The sequence below is a fragment of the Phyllostomus hastatus genome, unplaced genomic scaffold (assembly GCF_019186645.2).
Source record: "Phyllostomus hastatus isolate PE091 unplaced genomic scaffold, TTU_PhHast_1.1 phas_contig_254, whole genome shotgun sequence".
In the NCBI taxonomy this organism is placed as follows: Eukaryota; Metazoa; Chordata; class Mammalia; order Chiroptera; family Phyllostomidae; genus Phyllostomus; species Phyllostomus hastatus.
Genome location: NW_025333810.1, coordinates 12,376,268 through 12,400,312, shown reverse-complemented (window position 1 = coordinate 12,400,312; position 24,045 = coordinate 12,376,268).

Here is a 24,045-nt window from a genome sequence, read left to right as displayed (position 1 = left end):
TTAAAAGTATACCTATTTTTTGTCAGACTGGCAAAAAATATTTTTTGGTTTGTCAAAGAATTTTAGTGATTAGTTTATGTGTGCTATGAGATGAAAAAGGTTGAAATGTGCTGTCTTACATCAAGGAGAGATGGGAGTGAGGAATGTCGCAAGGTATCAGAATCTGTGTTGTTTCAGCAGCTGGGGAGAGAAGGGTTGGGCCAATCCCCCTTTGGCTACTGGGACTGAAGGAAATTCCAGACTCCTGGTAAAATCAGGGCTGGGCAATGTTCACATCAGGTTCTATGTCTCACTTTCATTGATGTCAATTCAGATGGAGGCATTTAGGGATTTGGGGCAGGATTTAGAACTTCTTAAGCTTCAGTCAATGCAAATGGATTCAGACATAGAGTAGAAAATGGAAAGGCAGAAAAAAATTGTGTTTTGGAATTACTCAAATCCTGAATCAGCAACATGGCCACTGTATCCTTTTTCTACATGTGGCTAAAACATATTTTCTCTGGCAAGATCCAGCAGGGGCATTTTTTTTTCATGCAAAGGAAATGGCCCAGGCATAAAAGTTTTTCTTATATTTCTTTGCTATTAAAAAGAAAGTTTAATGTTTTGGAATGTCTCTTAAATACACATCGCCTGCAATTAGCGACTTATTACTGTAATTGCTTCACCTTTATGCTATAAAATGTTACCATGAATGAGTCTCTCAAATACATAGTTAGCCTCTTGATCCTAGTTTGACATTTTAAAATAGGATTACCATGAAGATCAGCATTAATCTAATCAATTCAAAGAATGTTACAGCCCCAAGCAAAACAATCTTATTGGGCGACATACCCGTTCTCTGATATGCCTTTAGATACCCACATTGAAATGCTTGTGCTTTCCAAATTTTGTGATTGTAAAATCCTTCAATCCCATCATGAATAGAATTACTCCCTTTGGAGCTGAGTCTAAGTCAGTTAATGTTGGTAGAAGGAAAGTTAGTTTCCTCACGCAGCCATGCTATTTTGGTTGTGTCCAGGCCGAGGCCTATCTGTAATATTAGGAATTAAGTGAGTTTGTCTTTGATGTTTCTCCTCTGATTACTTTTCTCTTTCCTTCTCCACTTCTACCATCCACAAGAACACCTGGCTTATACCTTCGTAATCTTTAGGATAATTGGCAGAGGCGGTGTGAGTAGTAGCTTAAACTACAAGCCATTCTTTTTATTATATTGTGAGTCTATAGAGTCTATGTCTCCTTTTCCTTGACTGGAAATGTCTTAATTTCTGCATAAATTGGGATTATTGACCTGACATTAAAGAAAGTAAAAATTAAGGGTATTTCCTGATTGAGAACTTCATCTTTTTATCTAGCTCTGTTTCTCCCCCCAAAAGAGACATTGTAATGTTGTTATAAATCAGCTGGTGTTTCATCTCTGTGTTAATCCTCACAGGAAGGTAATGCCCGACTTCCATTTCCAGCATATAGTTTCACTGCCTATGTAGCTGTTTTATAATAAACAACTTGTTATCGTGGAGTATATTTTAGACTACTGTCTTTAACTAATACACTTTAGAATGTTGTTTACTTGGGGATTTATTATTAAGAAAATAAGAGCTTTGAAATTCTGATTTCTTGGATAAACTCTGCTGGGAATCTCTCATCAGTCTACATTCACCTGGCTATAACTAACCCCAAAGATGAATGACTCTCTTCATGTCCACCTTCCAAAAATCTTCTGCTAGCTCCCCTCACGCAGAAGTGGATTCCAGGAAGTATTGTCCAAAGTCTCAGCAGGAGTGATAGTAGCTCCAGACTAACAGGAATCAGTCAATTAAGATTTCAAAACATGTCTATGCTGCTGTCCAAACATCACCCAGCAACTGCTGCGCACTACAGCCAACATCCCACAGGAAGGCTCCTTGGGGCCAGCATCTCCTACAGCACTGAGCAACCAGGCCCCACCATGCTCTGTGGGTACAGCCACATCTACATACAGCTACGAGGATTCCAACTCTCTCTTTAGTAGCCCATCGAGTGTGGTGTTGGAGAAGGTTCCTTGCTGGGAAGGAAAAGATAGCTTTTAAGCTTTTACAGCAGGAGCTAGGTAGAAAGCATCAGATCAGCGTTTCCCTGTGTATATTTTATGTCTGGCATAGTTCAGCTGGCCTAGATTTAAGCACAGATCCTGGCATGTAGAAGTCCTTTAATGTATTTTGTGAAATAGATGAGTCAAAGGGTTCCCTTGACACGTCTTACTATGCTATTCCTAAATTTGCTACTTAGCATGTGCTTTTTTTTCTTTGAATATTTTTTCTCCCAGAAATGACTACCCTTTTTTTCTTGGCTTTCCCCAGTTGTCCTTTCCACACTTTGTGTTCATTACTCGTTCCTCTGCATGTGCCAGCTCTGGTATCTGCACCCTGTGCTCACCACTGACTACGGCTTCTGTCACCGAAGTCTGAGGAATTCAATTACAACTTCTTTAATAATTAGGTCTGAAATGGATGAAAATAAGGCCCTGGTGAAAACCAAAGTATTGTCCAGTACATTAGATGCACAAATGTTTGTTCAAGTGTGTTATGCTACTAGGCTGAGCTGTAAAGCAGACTCTATGCTCCATCCTGACTTTAGAGAAAGTTGTGAAGAATGAGTTTATTGGCTGAATGGCCTCTCTGAAAATAGGGCAGCATTGCAAACGCTTGGCCACAAATGGTATTTTCTAACATCCATCTTTTCCCCATTGCTATTAGTAAAGGTTCTAGTGTTTAAGGCAGGACTGTGTAAAGGTTAAAAGACCCTCTTCCCCAAGCAGGGTATTGGTCTGAGTGAACATCACTTCACTACCACCTACATCTGCACTGAGGTGTCCCTTCCAAATACACATTCTTCTCCAGCATGTACCCTTGCTCCCCATGCTATAATTGCAGGATCTCTGGAGCTGAGAAATCTTTACCATATTATATCTTTGTTAGTTGCTAAGTGTGATTATAGATTAGTTCACCTAAGCTTTATGAGGACTACTTCCCTCAAAAATGCCAACCTAACTATATTATTGTGAAGAGAAAACGAGATGAGATATTTGAAATGTCTAGCCTACTGTGAAACACAGAGTAGATACTCAGTTTATAATGGCTAACTTTACCACCATCAATGGCAACGTACTGCCCCACAGTTACTGTTAGTCCAATAGAAAACATGCTATTGTATCCATTACTCTCATTTAGCAGATCCTATTTTTTTTCTGAAAAACATTCTGAGTCTTTCCGTCCCTATGGTCATTTCTTTCTCTCAGAGCCTTGTCACTGTCCCATGGACTCATATCATATTGCCCCCTTCTCCCAGGCTTTCCTTACTTTAGTTCATTTTCTTTAGTAGAATTTGATCCTAAAAATAAGCACACTTCCTTGCATCAAAACTTTTGACAGGTTTCCTATTTCTTAGTTTAATGGCTTTATTTATTGTAAGTTTCCTCCAAGCCTTTGAATTCTTAATCTGAAGCATTTCTAGATGCTTCTAAAGATGAAGAATCTCTAAGATGGGGACAGACGTCACAGTTACACTAAAACATTTTTCCAAGAAATGAATTTTAACAGAGCGTGTTTAAGAAACTATTGCATAAGAACACAGAAAACAATGCTGGCCTACAGTAGTAGTAAGTTCAAGCTCCTCAGCACAAATGTAAAAAATCTGTTGACAATTGTTTTATTCAACCTCAGCTTCTCTTTGCTTCATCCTCACTTTTTGTTCCAAATCTACTGTTACCAAATAATATTCTTTGTAGTTCTGTCCCCTCTTTGTAGATAATATTATTGGCCTCTCAAACACTGTCGCCAAATCTTCTACCACGATTCACCTTCACTCAACCTGCTCAACTTGGTGACCTACTGATTCATGAAGAAACAGCTCAGATGTTATTTTCTCTGAAACTCATTCATTCTTCTATCCACTGAGCAATATGGGTAATTTGGAAGTTTAAAAGGAAGAATAAAGTGTGTCAAAACATTCATAACTTTATCACAGTGCTATGTGAAACAGTTTCCCTCATTAAAAATAAATTCCATATGGGTGGGCATGTCCATTAGTCATTCTTTTTGTAGCTCCCTTTCTAATTATATATATATATATATATATATTTAGCAAACATATATATATATGTTTATGTATACACACACACACATTTACTATTTACTGAAACATTTGCTAAATATGCCACATATAAGTATGTCACACATACACACACTGTCATCAAGGAGTGTGGTTAATGACTTTTATCTTCAGGAAAGCAAGTGATTACTTCATGTGACCATTATTAATCTTTGCAAATTCCTGATTTCTCTGTTCCCAATCATACACATCTTATAAACATCATTCTTTGGGGAATATAACCTCTTGAAACTCACTGTAGAATACTGTGCTTAACAAGAACATGGCTCTTATATTTTGTGCCAAAGTTAACAAGAAACCATTCCCAATAGACACTTAAGTTCTTGAGCTTCCCCACAGGCAGCTCCTGTGCAAAAATGCAAGGGGAACCTCAGACCACTTTTTCCGTTACCCGCTTTGTCATTATTCATTGATGACGCTCAGACCAATGCCCACCCATTCTCAGACTGACACTTGATAATGATTTCAATAGAAGAGCAGCTGTTCCACGTGTTAGGCCTCTCCATGAACAGCATCCAGGTACTGCCATTCCAATGTTTTTGTGAATGTGCTAGGGAAATGGCAGGTTGCCAAAGACGCGTCCACATGACTGTTTGAAACAACACCCCAGACATAAAAAGAAAGAATTCCTCACAGATTGCAATGTGTACAATTTTGGCTGTTTCACACATCCTCTGCAGCTGTGCATTCATGATGCTATATTGAAGCAAAAATCTGCACAAGAATTAGTCACTAGGAGATGTGAGTTTGGCAGTCATTTTGATTTGGCTGTGGTAGTTGCCAAGATTCCCTATGTCCAGGATGAGCTCTGCCTGTCTTATAATAATCAACTGGAAGTAGGATGTGACCACTTGCTGGAATTTAATCCTTTCATATATTGTAAGGCTTGTTCAAAAATTAGTAAAATCCTCTCTATTTTCTTTATAAAAGGGATTACTGTCACTTTGTGCTGTTTCTTGTAGAGTCACAGCTGCCATAAAGTTGGCACTTTTTAATAATCGCAAAAAGAGAAACTTTAGAAAAGGTTTAAGGGTCAACTCAGTACTTTCTTTATGCTCCTCCTTCCTCGCTGATAGTTAAACTGTAATTAATGGTGAAATGTTTGCTCAGTTGAAATGTACAAGACCAACTGCTTATCAGCGGGATGCAAATCCAAATTTAAGAGGCACCACAATTTCTCATTGTCAGACAGAATAAATAGTTCAGACAAAGTCTGCCTAACAAAGAAAGAAAATGAAATATCCCATGAATTCATTTATTGATGAAAAATTATGAAACATAATGACAACCTAAGGGAAAAAATTTTTTGAGTTGTTACAAAATGTTTTGTTTTCAAAAATACATAAAAGCAGCACCTTTGAATAAGTCCTCTATTTACAGCTCAGTGAAATCTCTGGAATAGGAAAAGTAAAATTACATTAGCTAATCTCCCAATGCCTGGCCTTCTCCAGGAAGTTGCTCTAGTGCACTGATAGAGTTCAGCAGATCCATTAACACCTTCTCTGAAAAAGTACTATCATCTTTTCCCAGAAACCTGTGAAGCTTAGATTTGTCTAAATCTATTTGCCAATTACACACTTCAAATATTTGTATATTCCTGAAAATAGAGATGGTGATTACATTTCATATCTTTCTCATGCATGTTGAGTATTTTCGCATATTTTTAAAATTCCATCCAAACCATTTTCCCAAATTGACCTCTAATTTAGAACAACTTCTTGTCTCCAATTTGTTTGTTTGTCTTTCTTTAAATTCCAGTTGGAATCTTAAGAGTTACTCTTTCCAGGAAGCTTTCATCACCACTTTGATATCTAATTACCTAGTTTGTGGGAAGTTAATCTGTGCTAGAGTAATGCTTCTTTAAAGGTTGTTCCTCATATTTTGTTCCTTTTTAAAAATACACTTTTTAAATATTACAATAGTTTTGGATTTGCTGAAAAGTTGTGGTGACAGTGCAGATGCGCCCCATGTGCTCCTCCCCTGGTCTCCCCTGTAATCAGCATATTACATAAACACAGTATATCAGCCAACATCAATGAGCCAGTTCTGAAGCATTATTATTAACCAAATTCCATACTTTAAATTATTTTACTTTTAAACTAAGGCCTTTTTTAATTCTTTCCAATGACCCCATCCAGGATACCTAATTGCATTTAGTTATCCTGTTTCTTTAAACTCATCTAGCCTGTGACAATTTCTTAGACTTGTCTTGTTTATAATGACTTTGACAATTTTGAGGAACAGTAATCAAATATTTTGCAGAATATCTTTTAACTAGGTTTTATCTGATGTTTTTTCATGATCAAACTTGAGTTTTGGGTTTCGGAGAGCACCATTCCCCCAACACATCACATGATTGATCCATCACTGTTGCTGTTGGCTATAACCACCTGGCTGAGGTAGTGCTTGTAGGCTGTCTCCATAGTAAAGTTCTTCTCCCTCCCCCACCCCCTTCCATACTGTACCCTTGAGAAGGAAATCACTGGGTGCAGCCCAGGCTTAAGGAGTTTGGAGTTATGCTCTATCTCCTTGAGGATGTAATATCTACATAATTTCTTGGAAATTAATCTGTATTAGAGGTTTGTCTATTTTCCCCCATTAATTTCTTTATGAACATAATCTGCATGATACTACAATGGTTGACTTGACGCTATGAATTTGTGAATATCCATTAAACTTTACAGCACAAAGAGTGAATCTTACTGTATACAGTTAAAAAGGATTCAGGAGGCTAGAAGGGTTTAGGATGAAGTAAATACTGCAATAAGAAAACACCAAATATGTATACTGTGATTAAACACTGAAGTAAATGGATGGCTGATGGGAGGAGTCAGGTTTCTCACTATTAGAATAGGAGGTTACAAAAACAGTAAGAAGAATGGAATGTTCCATGTAATAACAAATTAGATTTGAAAAAAGTATGAAGTTATATTTAGTTTTACATAGATACAAACGGACATATACAGAAATATTTATAGATATGTCTATATACAGAGTTAAAAGACACAGATATTTTTTGTTTTGTCTGCTAAGGGGGTTGTAAAAATGACACCTGTCACAGCTATTTTACCCAGATTTTGGTTTCTAGTACCATTCTCTAATAAAAGAACCAGGTGTCCTAAGAGAAAAGGATGTTTCTAATGGTAGGTAAAGGATGAACCTGGTATATACCTGGGGTGCCTTATAGTGCCAGAAAGTAAGAAAATACTCAAAACAAAAATCACTAAAATGAGAGTTTATCAAAGGTGGGCATGATCACTCAGAAACCTTCCAAAGAGCTCCCAATGGCTAAAGCTGGAAAAAAAAAGGCAAAAATATTATTTGATTATGAGTTTCTCATATGAGCAATTTGTTAATGCAATTTTATTAACGAGTCATTCTGAACAAATCATATAGTTTCTTTTCTCCATGATTCTTTCAAAAGAGACAGCTGGGGATAAGACTTATAAACAAATATTCTGGAATCAGACTGACCAAGTTGAAATTATGGCTCCTGCTCTTATGTATCACCCTAGTCAAATTGTGTAATCTAGCCTATTCTTATTTTCTCATCAAAATATTAGATAATGAGAAAATATAAGACATACTAGTCTGTAGCACTAGGCACATTGTAAACATGAGCTAGCATTAAAAGCATGCAGTATGCACTCATTGAAAATTAGATCTTTTCATTGCCTAAGTCAGTCATTTCTTCATAATTTTGGGAGCAATATTTTCAAAGTATGTAGAATTCATTGTAGAGAGACCAAATTAGTTTGCTGAAAGTTATTTATACATATAAAATGCCACTTTTGAATATTTATAACTTCCACTAATAGATTTCCAGATAAGCTCTGAAATAGTTGTTATGATTTGCTTTATTTTTATAAATGACTAAATTGCATATTTGGCATTAATATAGCTTCTTATTCTCAGTGTAGCAAGGTAGTTTGGGGCTGTGATTATCCAGTGTCACAGTTGACCAATTCTGTTATTTATGTAAAAATTTCTGCTAGTATGTTTGTTTGATGTTTGGCAGACAGAATAATTAAAAACTGACTGTAATTTAAGGCTACGAAGCAAAAACCACTTCTGTTAAGCTTGGATGAACTTGGACTTTGTTAGATATCCTGAAATAGCCAATACCGTCACTAAGGACAGTATCAAGGAGCAGTTGGTAGAAAAGGTGTGATGAGCTGAGTCACTGACCCCATCATGGTTCAAAGCACTCTCCCAAGTGCAGAGCACTCCCCTCATTCTTTGATATGGACAATAATATTTTCAAAAGACTTTATAAAGTGTTAATAAGCAAATGTTCTTGAAACACACCCCCTTCCATCCCATCTGAAACTGCATTGCCATCCCTAAATCCCTTCATTTCAGAAATTCTGGAAACATCCCTGGTGTCAACAGTCATATTTCTGCTTCTATACATAAGGTTTGAATAAAACCATCATAAACTCACTATGGTGAACAAAGATGTTAATATATTTAATCCAAATATTAAACCGATATCTAGTTTCCCTGAATATTTGAATTAGCATGTCAGTCCCCCCTCAAGTTGTTCTTCCCTTTTCTAGGGTAATAGTACTCCTTTTAAATTCACTTGAGGTTGCATTTTCACTTTGGTGTGTGCCTCTTTAGAGCTGAGAACAGAAAAATTATCATTCAACGCCCTTAACTTTAAGAAGTGCCCAGAACTGGGGAGGCCAAGCGATGGGATGCCGACACATGGATAGTCTAGCAGGGGTGTCCAACCTGCGGCCCGTGGTCTGCATGTGGCTCAGGACGGCTGTGAATGTGGTCCAACACAAAATCGCAAATTTACTTAAAACATTATGAGATTTTTTGTGATTACATGTCACAATATATTTAATGTGTGGCCCACGACAATTCTTCCAATGTGGCCCAGAGACACCAAAAGGTTGGACACCCCTGGCAAGATGTAACGGAATCATCTCTGTGGATGAAGTTGCACAGGGACAGTGGGGTCCAACCCTCTTGTCATGCTACTTAGAGAATCCACTATTTGTGTCACAGACTCCTCCAAGATACTTAGTGATATCTGAGGCTCTAGGTTGGCTTTAATTTTGGGGGTTTCATTCCTGATTTATGGCATAAAAGTATCCTTTGTCATAGTCCACTGATCGATCTCATGTAAATCAGCCTTGTCCTTTACTAAGCTGAAAGCTCAATGAGTTTGGGAACTCTGTGTCTTCTAAAACCTGACATAATGCCTGACATACACTAAATGTTTAGGAAGTGTATGTTGAACTTCCATAATTTCTTCAGGCATGTTATATAGCTTGTGGCTGGAGATTTAAAGTTTAAAAGTCAGGATGTTTGGTAACTTCTGTTTGCTCTATCTTTGAGTTACACTTCTTCCTTGTTAAAGAGAGAAAAATCAGAGAGTAAATGTATGTCATTTTTACCAGGACTATGATAAGTGTATTAATCAATTCCTTGTCTTCTGAGTGATTTCAAAATATAAGTGAGGGAGAAGAAACTAGGAGTAATGTGATGTAGGCTGCAAATATAAATGGTTTTGTAGACAACTAGGGGTATAGGGACAAGCAATAACCATAAGTCAATTCAACAATTATATGTGATTCCAAGCCAGGTAGCATAGCATCACTGAATCTGTTTCAGAGGGCCTAGTATCTTTTGCTTATTTTTCTATGCAGAAAGGATGGTGTTGCTGCTGAAGGCCTGAAAGGGCTAACCAGGTAAGAAATCTTATATATTTATTTTCACAATCACAGTTCCAATCATACATATTTCCTGGGGATAGTAAAACCATACTAACAAAATCTGGCCCATCACTCACAGTTATGTAATTTCACTGAATATAAACATTTCCCAGTATCATCTCACACATGTTTTGGGTTTTTTTAGGCTTCCTGAATATGTCTGGCCCTTCTCTGATTCATTTCTGCATATGACTGTGAAAACTTACCTTCTAAAAATACAGCTTTTACAAAAGTTGGTCCTGCTTCAAACACACACACACACACAAATAAAATTCAGTCATTCTCTACTTCCTCTGGAACAAAGCTATCCTGCTTAGTCTGGTGCTCATGACCTAAAGCAAACTCAGAGTGAGGCAGATCTTGGTTCAAATTCTGAATCTGCATTTACTAGATGGTCTAGAGTGAATGCCGTCCCCTCCCTTAGACTCACTGTCCTCATCTCTAAAATTAAAAGGATAATTCCTGCCCCTCAGGATTGCTAAAAAATTCACTAGGTAAAAATTTAAAAAGTTTATCTGATGTATTCAAGCTATGGTTCAATATCTGTCATATGATAAACTCTCAATGAACTATAACTATTTCTATTTTTTTTAATTAAAACTCGTATTCTGCAGGTTCATTCAAACAATTGTTCTTAACCTATCATTTACTGTTACCCTATATGAATATATTATTTAATCTTCTCCCCTATTTATTGTCCATTTTGCCTTCTTAAGACTTCATTTCATTCATATTACCATTCCCTGATCACATACAAGCAAGTATAGATGCTTCAGCATGAGCTAAGAAAGGATGATATTTGGTAACATTAATCTAATTTAAATGTACTTTCAAAAATAAGGTTATTGAACCATGTAATCAATCTGGGAAAGAGTAGGTAAAAAGTAAGGTGACTGAAACCAGGGACAGGTGGATGCTCTCTGGTACTTGTCTCTGAGCTGACTCAGGCCACCTTTCCATGCCTCTGGAACAGGGGTGGCCAAGGCAACTCCAAAGGTTCTCAACTTCTCTCCTTTTCCACATAAGAGAAAAAGGCTCTTCTTTTTAGCTTATTCAAAATATCAGTGAGAAAAGCTCTGGTTGGCTCATATGTGCATAATCTCAAAACAATGACTATGTTCAACAGAATGGACCACAATGAATGTCTCAACATAATTCAGATGCCCTGACACCACATGGCTGGGAAAAGAAAGGTTATCTAAGAAGATGGCAGTTTTCTCGGGAAGTACAATTTATAGTGTGAATGAATTTTATAGAATAAAGAGTGTGCAGTTTCAGAATAAAGTGTGGGTGCTTAAGGGAGAAAAGAGCAAAACAGTGAACATCCATGAGTCAGTTATAACTTTAACCACAACTATTAATTGGAGCAGCTTGCAGAGTTCAATTTTGGTAGACCACATAGATACTCCAAAAGAGTCTTACCTGAGTAATAAGCTTATGCTGCTCTCATTATAGAATCAACCTAAGTAATGGACTTGAGATTATTTTTTAATCCCAAAGGGTTCAAGCTTGGGTACTAGGTTATGTTGCTGAATTTCTATTTTAGTGACAATAAATATCTAGGAATGGTAACATCACCTACAGCATCTACTGCTTATAGATTAGATTGTATTTGTGAATATGCTTTACATTTTTAAGCATGTTGTCACAAGATGTATTTTGTCAATCTATTATAAAATGATGACTTATACTATTTTTTAAAAGAGTATTTATTTATTTATTTATTTATTTATTTATAGGGAAAGGAAAAGGAAGGGAGAGAGGGGGAAAACATCAATGTGTGGTTGCCTCTTACGTGCCCTGGAACCAGGGACCTGGCTCACAACCCAGTCAGGTGTTCTGACTGGGAATCGAACTGGTGATCCTTTGGTTCACAGGCTGGCACTCAATCTACTGAGCCACACCAGCCAAGGCTGCTTTTATTTTACTCTTAACACAAATCAGCTAAGTATCTTCTTGTTCTCATTTTTTATGTATGTTTATTGTATTTTTCCCATTACCATTTAGTCCCCTTGTACTCCCCTGCCCCAGCTACACCACACTGTTGTCCACCTCCAAGAGTGCTTTTTCTTTTCCACTTACCCCTCCACCAGCTGTCATCCTGCCCTCTATCTATGAGTTTCTTCTCATTTTAGACCAATTCCCCAATATGGTTAGAAATATAGTTTTCTTAGAGACCCTCAAACAACTGAAATTTATTTTTAATCACTCAGAAAAAAACTGATAAAAGGAAGACTACTTAACTCTTTTTAAAAGAAATCTGACTTTAAGAAAACTGACTTCAATGTGTCAATTAATATCACTAATTAATATTGCAAAGTGTGTATATGTATCAGCCAACACAGATATAGGCCAGGTGTAAAGGGCCAAGAGTTCCTATTGGTGAACTTTGGTAATGAAAAATGTGAAGAGACCTGTGGTAGGCAGCCTCTAAGATGGACCCTAGTCATCTTGGACTTCTGGTATTAATGCCTATGTGTAATTCCTCCCCCTGAATGTGAGCAAAACTTAATAATTTGATTCACTTCTAACTCATAGAATTTGGCAGAGGAGCTATGATGCCACTTCCTAAATTAGATAATAGGAACACTGTGACTTCCATCTTGAGTGATCTCTCTGTCTCTTTTCTAGTGCTCTCTCTCTCTCTCTCTCTCTCTCTCTCTCTCTCTCTCTCTCTCTCCACAAGCTTCCATGTCATGAGGATCTTGAAGCACCTATAATGAGGTTTTCATGATGGAAACCAAGGCCTGGCAGCAACCATGTAGGTTTGAAAACAGATACCCCACTCAGTGGAACCTTGAGATGTGGCTGCAACCCCTGCCAACAGCTGGACTACAACTTCATTAAACAGCTGGAGCCCAAGGTTCTCAGCTAACACACAGATTCTTGAACCACTGAAGCTGTGAACTAGTAAATATTTGTCATTTTAAGCAGGTACATTTTGCGATCATTTGTATGTAGCAATAGATAACCAACATAATAAAAGCAGTGGAAATTCGGATTATTTAATATGCATTGTACTACAGCCTGGCACAGAGGAAAAACCAGAACAATAACAAAAGCTTACTAATTGAAGCCAATTTAGGGATCTTTATCTTTGGACTGCCCTCTCCACCACAGCTGTCTTTTCTCATGGAGAACACACATTGTAGCTCAAACAGGAATAAAGCTGTTGGCCCACAAATATGACTTAGCATTTGAGCACTATTCCTCTGGACTTACTTTGGCAACAAAATGGTGAAAGTAAAAGATTTTCAAAAACATTTTTCATGGAAAATCAACATTAACTGGTACTATGCAAAATTAAGTGAAATTTAAAAAGCGATGCACCCATTATACTATCAGTCCTAGAACAACCAACATTATTTTATTTAAACATTTCTTTCATACTTTTTGCAAATCTGTGATTTTGTTTTGACAAAATTATAATCACATTGCACATCTCATTTTGTGTTCTGCTGAATATTTAACATGATAGTCTTAAGCCTTTTCATGTTAATATACAGCCTTTTACATCATTAATAAGTCAACAAGCAACAAGTGCTGGCGAGGTTTTGGAGAAAAGGAAGCCCTAGTGCACTGTTGGTGGGAATGCAGACCGGTGCAGCCACTGTGGAAAACAGTATGAAGTTTCCTCAGAAAACTAAACAAGGAACCGCCTTTCAATCCAGTGATCCCACTGCTGGGATTATACCCTAAGAATCTTGAATCACCAATTCAAAAGAACCTATGCATCCAATGTTCATAGCAGTGTTATTTACAATAGCCAAGTGCTGAAAACAGCCTAAGTGCCCATCAGCAATGAGTGGATCAAAAAATGGTGGTAGATTTACACAGTGGAATACTATGTAGCAGAAAGAAAGAAGGAATTCCTACCTTTTGCAACAGCATGGATGCAACTGGAGAGCATTATGCTAAGTGAAATAAACCAGGCAGTGAGGGACAAATACCATATGATCTCACCTATACATGGAACTTAATCAGCAAAACAAACAAATGAGCAAAATAGAACCAGAGACTTAGAAATAAAGAACAACTTGACAGTGACCAGAGGGGAGGTGGCAAGGAGATAACGGGGTCAAGAAAGGGAAGTAGCAAGCAAAGGAACACAAATAGAGGACTCATGCACACAGACAATAGGAGGGGACTGTTGGAGTGGGGGGTATGAGGTAAGTAAGGTAGAGCAATGGGGAAAATGGCAGGGTAACTGTAACTGAACAACTATAAATAAATTAAAAGTAATTCAAGAAGAAAAAATATATACAGCCTTTCAAATTATTTTCAGAGAGAATACTGTTTTTCTTACTTTTTGAACATCTTTAATTTTTTTTCAGTTCCAGTTTACATTCATTAATATTTTATATTAGTTTCAGGTAAGTGTTCCTCTGATATTTCAAGTACCCACCTGGAACCATATATTGTTATTACAATGTTTCTGAGCATTTTTTCTGTACTGCACTTTACATCCCTTGACTATTAGGTAACTACCAATTTGAACTTCCTAATCCCTTCACCTTTTTCACCCAGTCCTCCAGAGAACAACATAATTTATTGATGTTACAATTTTCATAATAATTTCTAAGAAATGTAGGATATTTCAAACATTTTACTATTAAAATTAATAGTTATAAACATTCTGATACTTTTCTATTTTTATTCCTTGTTATTTTAGATTTATAAAATGAAATTATAGGTCAAAAGGTACAACAAATATTTTGCCAATAAACTTTACTCAAAAACATGTTTTAAGAGGTCAAGAAACCTACCTTCCCTTCAGCTTTAACTTCCTATTTTCTTCTTGATCAATTGAGGTAACTCATGAAACTTAAAAATCACATCTTTTAAAAGATTTCTAGGGGACTATTTAAAAAATTGTTAAAAGTCTCAGAATCATTTAAAAACACAGCATTGCTGGTAAAAAGTGTTACCATGTTTTGTGTGAGGGTTCTTCTTACAAGTCTGTCCCCTTTTTATTTCTACTTCATTGACAGCTTTTATGGAGCTGTAGCCAGAATCCTGCTTTGCCTATTTTCAAAGATATCAGTGAATTAACATTCTAGGAAGTTCCATTTATTAATATATAGCAGAAAAATTTCCTCATAATTTTAGGAGAAGAATTATGCTGGGAAGACATTATTCCATCAAAATATTTCCATCTACAACATCCAAATGTCTCCTCAATTATGTAAGTCAGGTTTACTGAGATACCACTTGTTTATAATAAAAGTTATCCTTTTTTTAATATAAAGTAAGATGAACTTTGACAATTAGTTACACATCTGCCACCACAAGCAAGTTTTAGAATATTTCCATGCTCTCAAAAGTCCCCTTAGTAACACTTTGTGTACAATTTTCCCTCCTCCCACTCAGCCTCGGGGCAACCAGTAATCTGATATCTACAGTGTGGAATTGCCTTTTCCAGAATGCCATATGAATGAAATCATGGAGGCCTTTGTATTTAGCTTATTTCAGTCAGAATAATGCTTTTGATAGTCAAACATTTTGGTGTGTGTGTCAGTAGTTCTTTTCTTTTTAATTGCTGAGGGTTATTCTACTCTATGAATTGAACACAATTTGCGTATCCAGTCACTAGCTTATTTACATTTTGGTTGTTTCTAGTTTATGGATGTTGTGAATAAGCTGCCACAAATTATTCAAGTATTTGGCTGTGGGTGGGCATTCTTTTTTATTTCTCTTAGGAATATCTAGGTGTGAGAATGTCGATTCTGTGGAAAGTATTATTTAAATTTATAAGAAATTGCAAAAATTCTCTGTCATTATTTCTTTAAACACTTATTCTGTCTGGTTCTGTCCTGCTTCTCCCTTTAGGATTGATTCCAACTATCCTTATGTGAGGCTGCTTGGCATTGCCTACGAGTGCTAGTTACCCCATTTTGTGTTTATTTCCACGGTTTGATTTTTCATCCTTTCGCATCTGGACAATTTTAATCAACTGTTCTTCAAGATCACGGATTCCCTTTTGTGCTCAGTCTGTTGATAAACTCATTGAAAGAATTCTCTCCCCATTTCTCAACTTCTGACATTTCTGTTTGATTAATTTTTATAATTGCCATGTCGATGCTTAAATTCTTCATCTTTTCATGCATATTTTCTAGCTTTTCCTCTATTCCATATAACTTACTAACTGGTTGTTTTAAAACCCCTTTCCAATAATTCCAATCAAGGGGCTTTTTTTGAGTCTGCTTTTGTTAACTTCTTTATTATTTAATACTGGATTATTACCCCTTACTTTTTTGTGGTTCTCAATTTTTAAAAAAATTCAAATCTATCCATTGTATACAGAAGACAGCAGAAACTTACATGGGCTTCCCTCTTCCATCAGATTGTTAGAGTGTGCATGGGGATCAAGTCACCAGTCCATCTAGTCAGTAGATAAGCTGAGTTTGTGCCTTTGGCTGCTCTGTGTACCTGCAGGGCATCACGTGTCAGCAGGCTGCTGATATTACCTCATTAGTTTGGTTCCTGGACTGTCCTCACGTTTGTCTCAGAGTTCTTATTCTACCTTTGGCTTTCAGGCAGCACTGCTTGCTAGAGCACTTGGGATGAGAAATATTTTCTAGTACTCCCTCAGCAGCTGAAAGCCTTTACTCTAAATAGGAAGTGGATCTGGGAAGACAACAGGCGTTTCTGCCTGCGTGTCAGCACTGGGTCTCTCACTCACATCTTCTGCCCCACTGCCAGTCCTTCTTGTGAGCCCACAGAGAGGCCTTCAGGCAGAGCTGGTGAGTATGTGCAGATTCCCCCTTGGATTTGCAGCTCTCAGGGATTGAATTTGTCACATTAGTCATCACTAAGCCTTTAAAGCTCATTAAAGTATAGTGGTATTCACCTTTCCCACTCCCACAGAGGTCTAACATCCTATGTATGTCTAAGGTGAAGGAGGTCACATATCCTGTTTCTCCAAGGAAGGTTTCATCCTCCTTAAAATTCAATTCATCCTGTCAGCTGAGAACCTTCACTCTCTGATGGTCTTAAGAAAAGTGATAATTTTGTAGATTACCTGAATTTTTCTTTTTGTTAGAAGAATAGGACCAACAACATAGAAGCAGAATTTTTCCTGTAATGATTCTGCTTACACCTCAGTAATACTAAAAATAGAACTCTGGGCCTTTACTCCATGTAAGGGTAGAATGATAAGATAGTTAAAGTAAAAAGTAAGCTTGCCTTTTTATTTTCTTTTTCAGTTCTTATTTAATTTCAAACATATTTATTTTCTCTTTTCTTATGTCAAATCAAAAATACTCCAAGTTAAAATAATTTTCATCAGGAAAAAAAAACACACACGATGTTTGGGAAGATGTTTTAAGATTGCCTTTGGAAACTATGTTATATTATTTTCCAAGTCAGACCAAATGACTTTTTGACCAGTTAACCATAGAAACTGTCATTGGGCTGCATCCAGCCTGGGATGCTGATAAATAATCATAATAAAAGTGTGCCAGAACATATGAAGGGGCTTCTCATTGTCTTATAATGTACAGTTTCAACCTTTTCTTTCATAAATCCCAAATACTGTATAAGCCAGAGAATAATCTCCCCCTACAACATCTGGGATATGTTTAAAACCTGTGTCCTTATTAATATGTTCACAGTGGGAAGCAATCAGACAAGGGAAAGACATTACACACCCACATTTCCGGAAGGGGTTCTTTCTAAAATCCAGACTTTGGCCCTAAAAGTCTAGAAATTCCTTTTTTTTAAAGCTCACCCAGAGACAATCAAACCCAAATACCTTTGACAAATCCTTACTAATCACTAAAATATAAATTTATCTATTCAAAATAAAATCATGACTAAAAATCCTTAGCTCTATGTTTGGCATATAAGATTTTCCCATTAAATAATGAGTCATCTGCCATTATTAGATTTATTTCTGTTGTCACCACTCTTATAGCAGACATTAAACTAAAGCCAAAGCAATGACAATTTTTTGATGAGACAGTACAGAGGGAACTGGCTGCCCATCAAAGCTCAAGCTTCTTCCTCCATAAAAGGGAGTAGGATTGGGAGGTGGCTGTCCATTCTGTATTTACCTTGCCCAGACTCCTTTGAGTTGTCTATATGTGATCATGTGTCTACTCCTCACTAGTATGAGTAGAAGCAATGTGTGTTTCCTTGGAGCCAAGACTTTTCCAGAGGCAGTGCCTCTGCATGCTTGCTTTCTGTTCCCATGCCTCGGCTAAGATGCCATGCTTGGCACACTGGGTGTGGTAAAGTTGAAAGATGGGAAACTCTTGTCCCTGACATCACTGCATGAAGGACTGTTGTGCACAAGAAATAAGCTTCTTTCATGTCTGAGCCTTTATATATTTAGGGATTTCTTGTTATCACAGCTAACATTGCCTTGACTAGTAACACAATGTTAGTGGACTAGACCAGGACTGTTCAAAGAATGGTTTAACAAAATCTGCAAGTCTTAGTGGTTCATGACAATTGAGGAATAGAAATTGAGAATGAGAATTTAGGAAATGCATAAAAAATGGACAGTTTACTTTTTGTGTATGTTGAATACCATTTCTTAAAAAATCAGGATTATATTTTCTATGTCTTTTTTATTTTCTATTTTTTTATTGAGTTTTAAAGAAGATTGGTCTGTGATGGATTAGAAATTTTAAAAAGTAATCCTTTAATATAGGTTTTCAGCCTTTGCCTTTTCCTGAACACCTGCCTGCCTTACTTGAGTAATCTCAAAGGCCATTTTCCATGGCCTGCAAAGCCCTCTGGCCCTTCGCTAACTATACAATCGACCAAGTGGCCCCATGGCTTTGGGATTTTATCCTCGACTCTCTGCAAAGCTTGTGAACTATATATATGTCTTTTCCCACAGAGGTTCTTGCTTTAAATCATCTACAAAATCTAAAGTAAACACTTTTAAAGTAAATATTTATACCTGGCAATGTGAATGGTAATGTAAATTATGACAATGTAATGTAATTTGTAACAATGTGACAAATGCTCATACAACTACTAGGCATTACAGGAAATGTAGTATTCAAGCAGCAGTCTCTGGGTTCAAGTTCTTTTGATGCCAGTTACTATGGAGACAGAGTGACAACTGTCCTCCTAATATTCAATTTTTTGACATGGTACATTGTAATTATCTTTGTATTTATTTTTACCTTCTACAGTACATGCACTTATGCCCCTTAAATGAATGAAATGTTACTTTTTCTCCCTTTTAAGAAATAAATAGATATGTCTTATTCAGTTCCTTTAATTGGCATAAAAGGGACAGTCAATGAATACTTATTTTTAAAGTTTTTGAACTGTTCTTTTAAGAGACAAGAAATTTCACCTGAATATAGTGATAGAATCTTAGGACTATATAGCTACCTCCTCTATGATATAAGGCCTAATAAGTAAAAGTGCAATATTTTCAGAACCAGAGGGAACTAGCTTCAAATTCTTGCTTTATTATTTAGTCTTGAGTGAACTTAAGCATACGACTCAGCCTGTTTCATCCTCAGTGTCTTCATTTTCTAAAAAAATCCTCTTAGGGTTTTATTGAAGAGATTAAAGACAAGATATATAAAGTGTGTGGCAATTACTAGGCCAAAAATACACGAGGACTGTTTTTCATCTGGTGCAGTTCCAATTGTTTTATTCATGCTGCTGAGAAGTATCTTGCAAGTTAGTGTAGCAATGCTGGTGCTTGTATCCTCAGTTTCAGCTTTACAATGGCTTTAGTTCATTCTGTAAGGATTAGTTCTCCCTGAGATTACTTCTCTTGAAGTTTAGGTGCACAAAATAAAGTTATAAGGGAACATGAAGGGAAATCATTGATAAAGGAACACATCTGATATTGTAAATAAAGAGCCAAAGCCCTACAAAAAATTCTCACTACTTGGTTTAATATGAACTATCTCCTAATCTGAAATTTTCTTAAAATGCTCATGGGAAGAAGGTTGTTCACTTTTTAATGGCATTGAACCAATGGAGAACTTTATGTGTGTGTGTGTGTGTGTGTGTGTATACACACACATATACATGTATACATATACATATTTTAGATATATATATGTATATATATATTTCTTATCAGGAACATTTGCAGGGAGGAGAGTATTTTATTAAGCACCTGGAAATGCAAGGTACTCCCAGGTTCATGAGAAATCATATCCATAGCATGAAAACATTCTTAGAAGTTTCATCTCAAGCTGTCATCATTCCTTCCACCAACTTCCCCTTTACACATCTTACTAACCCAGCCTTCTTTCCTAGCATTACCCCATGACTAAACAGTCTTCCTTTCATCTTTTCTTTTCATTCAAATTCACTCATTTGTAAGGGGGTCTGGGAAGTAGCCAAAAGAACCAAAAACAATGAGTGTTTTCTCTAGATGCGGTATGGACATTTTGGATTTAATGCTCTTCATTTGGAGTTTATTAGAATCAAAGCAGATGTAGTACCATAATACCTTGATAACCCCTGCAAAATTTAGAAGAATGTGAAGGGGGCATTTTATGAGAATGACGATGTCAAATGCCAAGGCAGAAGTATTGGAGAAACTGGAAGCAATGTTGCAATGTTATTGGCAAATCATATAAAAATGTAAAAGAGTGTGTGTGTATGTGTGTGTGTGTGTGTGTGTGTGTGTGTGTGTGTGTTTGTGGTTTCATTTTCCAACATCAGGAATGATGCCACAAGGGAAAGGAGTCTGGTCAGTAGTGAAGTAAAAGAAGAAAAATAATCATTGATTTGAGGTTATGCTGATGAAGGAAAAGTATATAAAAGACCAGTGAAATTCACGAAAGGGTGTACTAGTCATAATTTTAACTGGTAAAACCTGTTGTCCTCTGTAGCCAGCTCTGTGGTCCTTTCCAATTTCCTTGCACATGATATTTCTCTGGTTGCCACCCTTTGCCTTAATATTTCTAGTCACCACACACCTTCCTTTTCAATTTCTCTCAGGACAGAGATACCAGCAATCCCCATCTTGCCCATTACTACAAAAAGTCTGCTTCCTTTAGAAAGTGCATGATATCATACACATGTGCATCCCTATATTTTAATTGATCATTCTGTTAAGTGGAAAGCACCCAAAGTATCTTGATGGTCTCATTTTTTAATGCCCAACAACCCCTAGACGTGGGCTAAGCACTTATGATAAAATCTGTAATAAATGTTGGCTTGCAGGCATTTTTTATACAAATTAATATGCTAAGTGGTCTGGTAAACATAAAAGTAAGTATCCTCATGCTGTCATGGGTTTACAGTTTTATACTAGTGAAATGGATTGTGTCACTTCTCACATTGTGTACAATTATTTTTCTGTGCTTGTCTGAGGGACAAGGGAGCAAATATGAGAAGCTTTGCTCGGAGAAGTTGAAAACATATTTTATAGACAACCCTCTAGGGTTTGTCTCATTATTATCATACAAGAAGAGCCATTATTTAATTTATTGGACAACTTTTACATAGCAAGCACACTGTTGAGTGCTTTTTATTCTCTGTGTGGGAAAGATAGCATTATGTCTTCTAGCACTGGAATGATGATTGACCCTATAGAGCTGGTGAGAAGCAGACAAAGGGAACCCAGGATTCTGGTTTCACAGATTATGCCACAATTCTGAATCCCACTGGCTGTGGATTTGGCAGGCTCTCCTCTCTTGGAGAATGAGGAAGAGTTTACCAGGTAGAGAAATGAGAGAAGATCTCAGGGAGCTCTGATTAAGGAGGTGTCATTCATGTTCTGGAAAGGACAACATGCAGCTGGAGAATAAAGACCACATAAAGGAGTGTTTGAAGTTGAACTTGAATGGTGAACACACTCTGGCCGGTGGCCATTTGTTGTAGCTTCCTCAGTACACATTTCCCCTTTCATCTTCCTGTTAGAAACTTAAATTCCCCAGCCATGTTGTTTGATGAGGACAATCCCCCCTGTGTAGTTATGGGTACGTACCCTAATTTGACTCTCCTGATAAACATATCCCAATTCCACAGACACAGTGGCCATATGATGTAACTAATGGTAATCAGGTGAGTGAGACTCAATTCTGGGACATGAGTTTCTATTTTTTATTGAATATAAATGAAGATACATGTGGTCTCTGTGATGAGTGACAGCAATGTGTAGATTATGAGGGTAAAGCCTGCTGGGAAAGATGTCAATAATGAGACAGCAGTTCTAAGAATGGAGAGACAAGCAGGTCACTGGTTCTGTGGTTTAGGTCCTTAATCAAACCTTGCCTCGAATTTTCACCTGTTGGAGCCAGGGCATTGCTTTCATGGTTTAAAGTTTGAGTTGGGCATCAATAAGTACTTCGTATTTCAGTCAGATGCACCTTCACAGAAATGGAAGTGGGGATGTTGGTTTTCAGTATAAAGAAATGTGACAAATACATGCTGGAGAGAAAAGGATAGGAGCAGCTCTCTTTAAAATAGCTATTGGCAAGTGGGGAAACTAATATTATTAACTGACTACTGAGGGCCAGATACTGTGTCAGCTGTTGCTGTGTGCACTACCTTATGTGACTCTGCTGGTTAGAAACAGAGGTTCTATACTGATTCTATGGGTGAGGCTCTGGGAGGCTGGGCAAGTTGACTAAGGTCACACAGCTAAAAAGTGATGGAGCCATGTGTAAATTTAATGTTTTTTCTGCTTAGCAGGCTAATGTGTGCTTTGCAATGTAATAAAAATCTTCAGTGTGTAACTGTCAGTTAGGGTAGCATGGAATATAATGAGAGCAGTGTAAAATTATAAGGCTTGAAAAAGTAATTACATTGTGGAAGACTCAAACCACTGTTACTTCTCCCTTTCTGAATACAGCAGAAAATCCAACCTGATTGCAAAGTTAAGAGATGCTGATGTTCTCCCTACTATAGATATGGCCAGAGATCATTGACAAAACAGAAGAGTGTACCTGGGGACTTGAGGGTGAATGGCTATGTTGCTGAACTAAGATTCATTTGTATACAGGCACCCTTTTGATTTCCAGGATCATTTCCCAGGGTTGTCATCTGGCCTCGTGAAGCATTTCCCCAGATGGTTCAGGGACATCTGTGGCTCCACTGGAAAGGTTTAGAGATCATTGATATCCTATTGAGAAATGGATGTCTGGAGACTCAAATCATTGGGATTCATGAGATATAAGTTCATGAGTCACTCAAATGTGCTCCAGCTAAGGTTAATATAAGTAAAATTATTGAAGTGACCTGATGAACACACTCATATCAATACATCATGATGCATAAGGCCTAGCTATCATGTTACTCTTCCTAAGGTTGGTGTTTTATGACAAGAATCTAAACCATTACCCAGGGATTTCAAATAATTGCCACAGTGCTTAGAAGGAAACAAATGACTGAAAGAGACGTAGTGGAGAGTGGCCAGTGAGAGAGAAGCCAGTCTGAGCATAAGAGTCAGTGGAATGTAACCACTTGAAGACCCAAGTCTGCTTTTTCAAAAGCTTCTGATCCTTCAAGAGAATAGAGAAAACTATAGTTTTAGACAAATGCTATTAACTAATACATTCAACAATCTGTAGATTCTTCTGGTAACCAGCTTTGTGCCTCTGACTTTACCCCCGAAAACAGGACTATTGACAAAGTTGTTTTATTCTTTCAAATCACCAGCCACCAGTTTTTCATCTTCTGCCCCATTATAAACCTAGCTATGCTGCAAGTCTTTTTCACGTCATATTCAAGGGAAGAGAAAAAAAGAAGGCAAAGCCACTTTTCTGATTGTCAGAAAAGCCACAGGCTGCAAAGGCAGTTTTGAGTTGCAAAGGGCTTAGGCACCTATGGTGAAAGGCAGTAAAACCATAATCACAACAGTACCTACAATGCAAAGTTTAGGCATAAAGAAGGAACTATAAATTGGCTACAGTGGTTGGTGCCACACTTTAAAGTAGATTTTTAAGCTGAATAGCAAAAACAGAAAGAAACAAACAAAAGAAAGTCCCATAACTTTTTCATATGACAAAACATACACTTCTGAAATAGACTACTGATCTCATTTGTCAAGGATTGTTTTTACCCATTCTATTACCAGCTATTTTTAATGTTTTAGGGAACATTACCGTATTGATCATGGAAAGAGAAGCTATTCCATGAAATTTTCTTAGCCCTGATCACTATCAAATAATTACAGGATTACTTCCTGTGGGTGTTTGAAAGGCTTTTTTTAGGGTCTATCTCTCCATTTAAA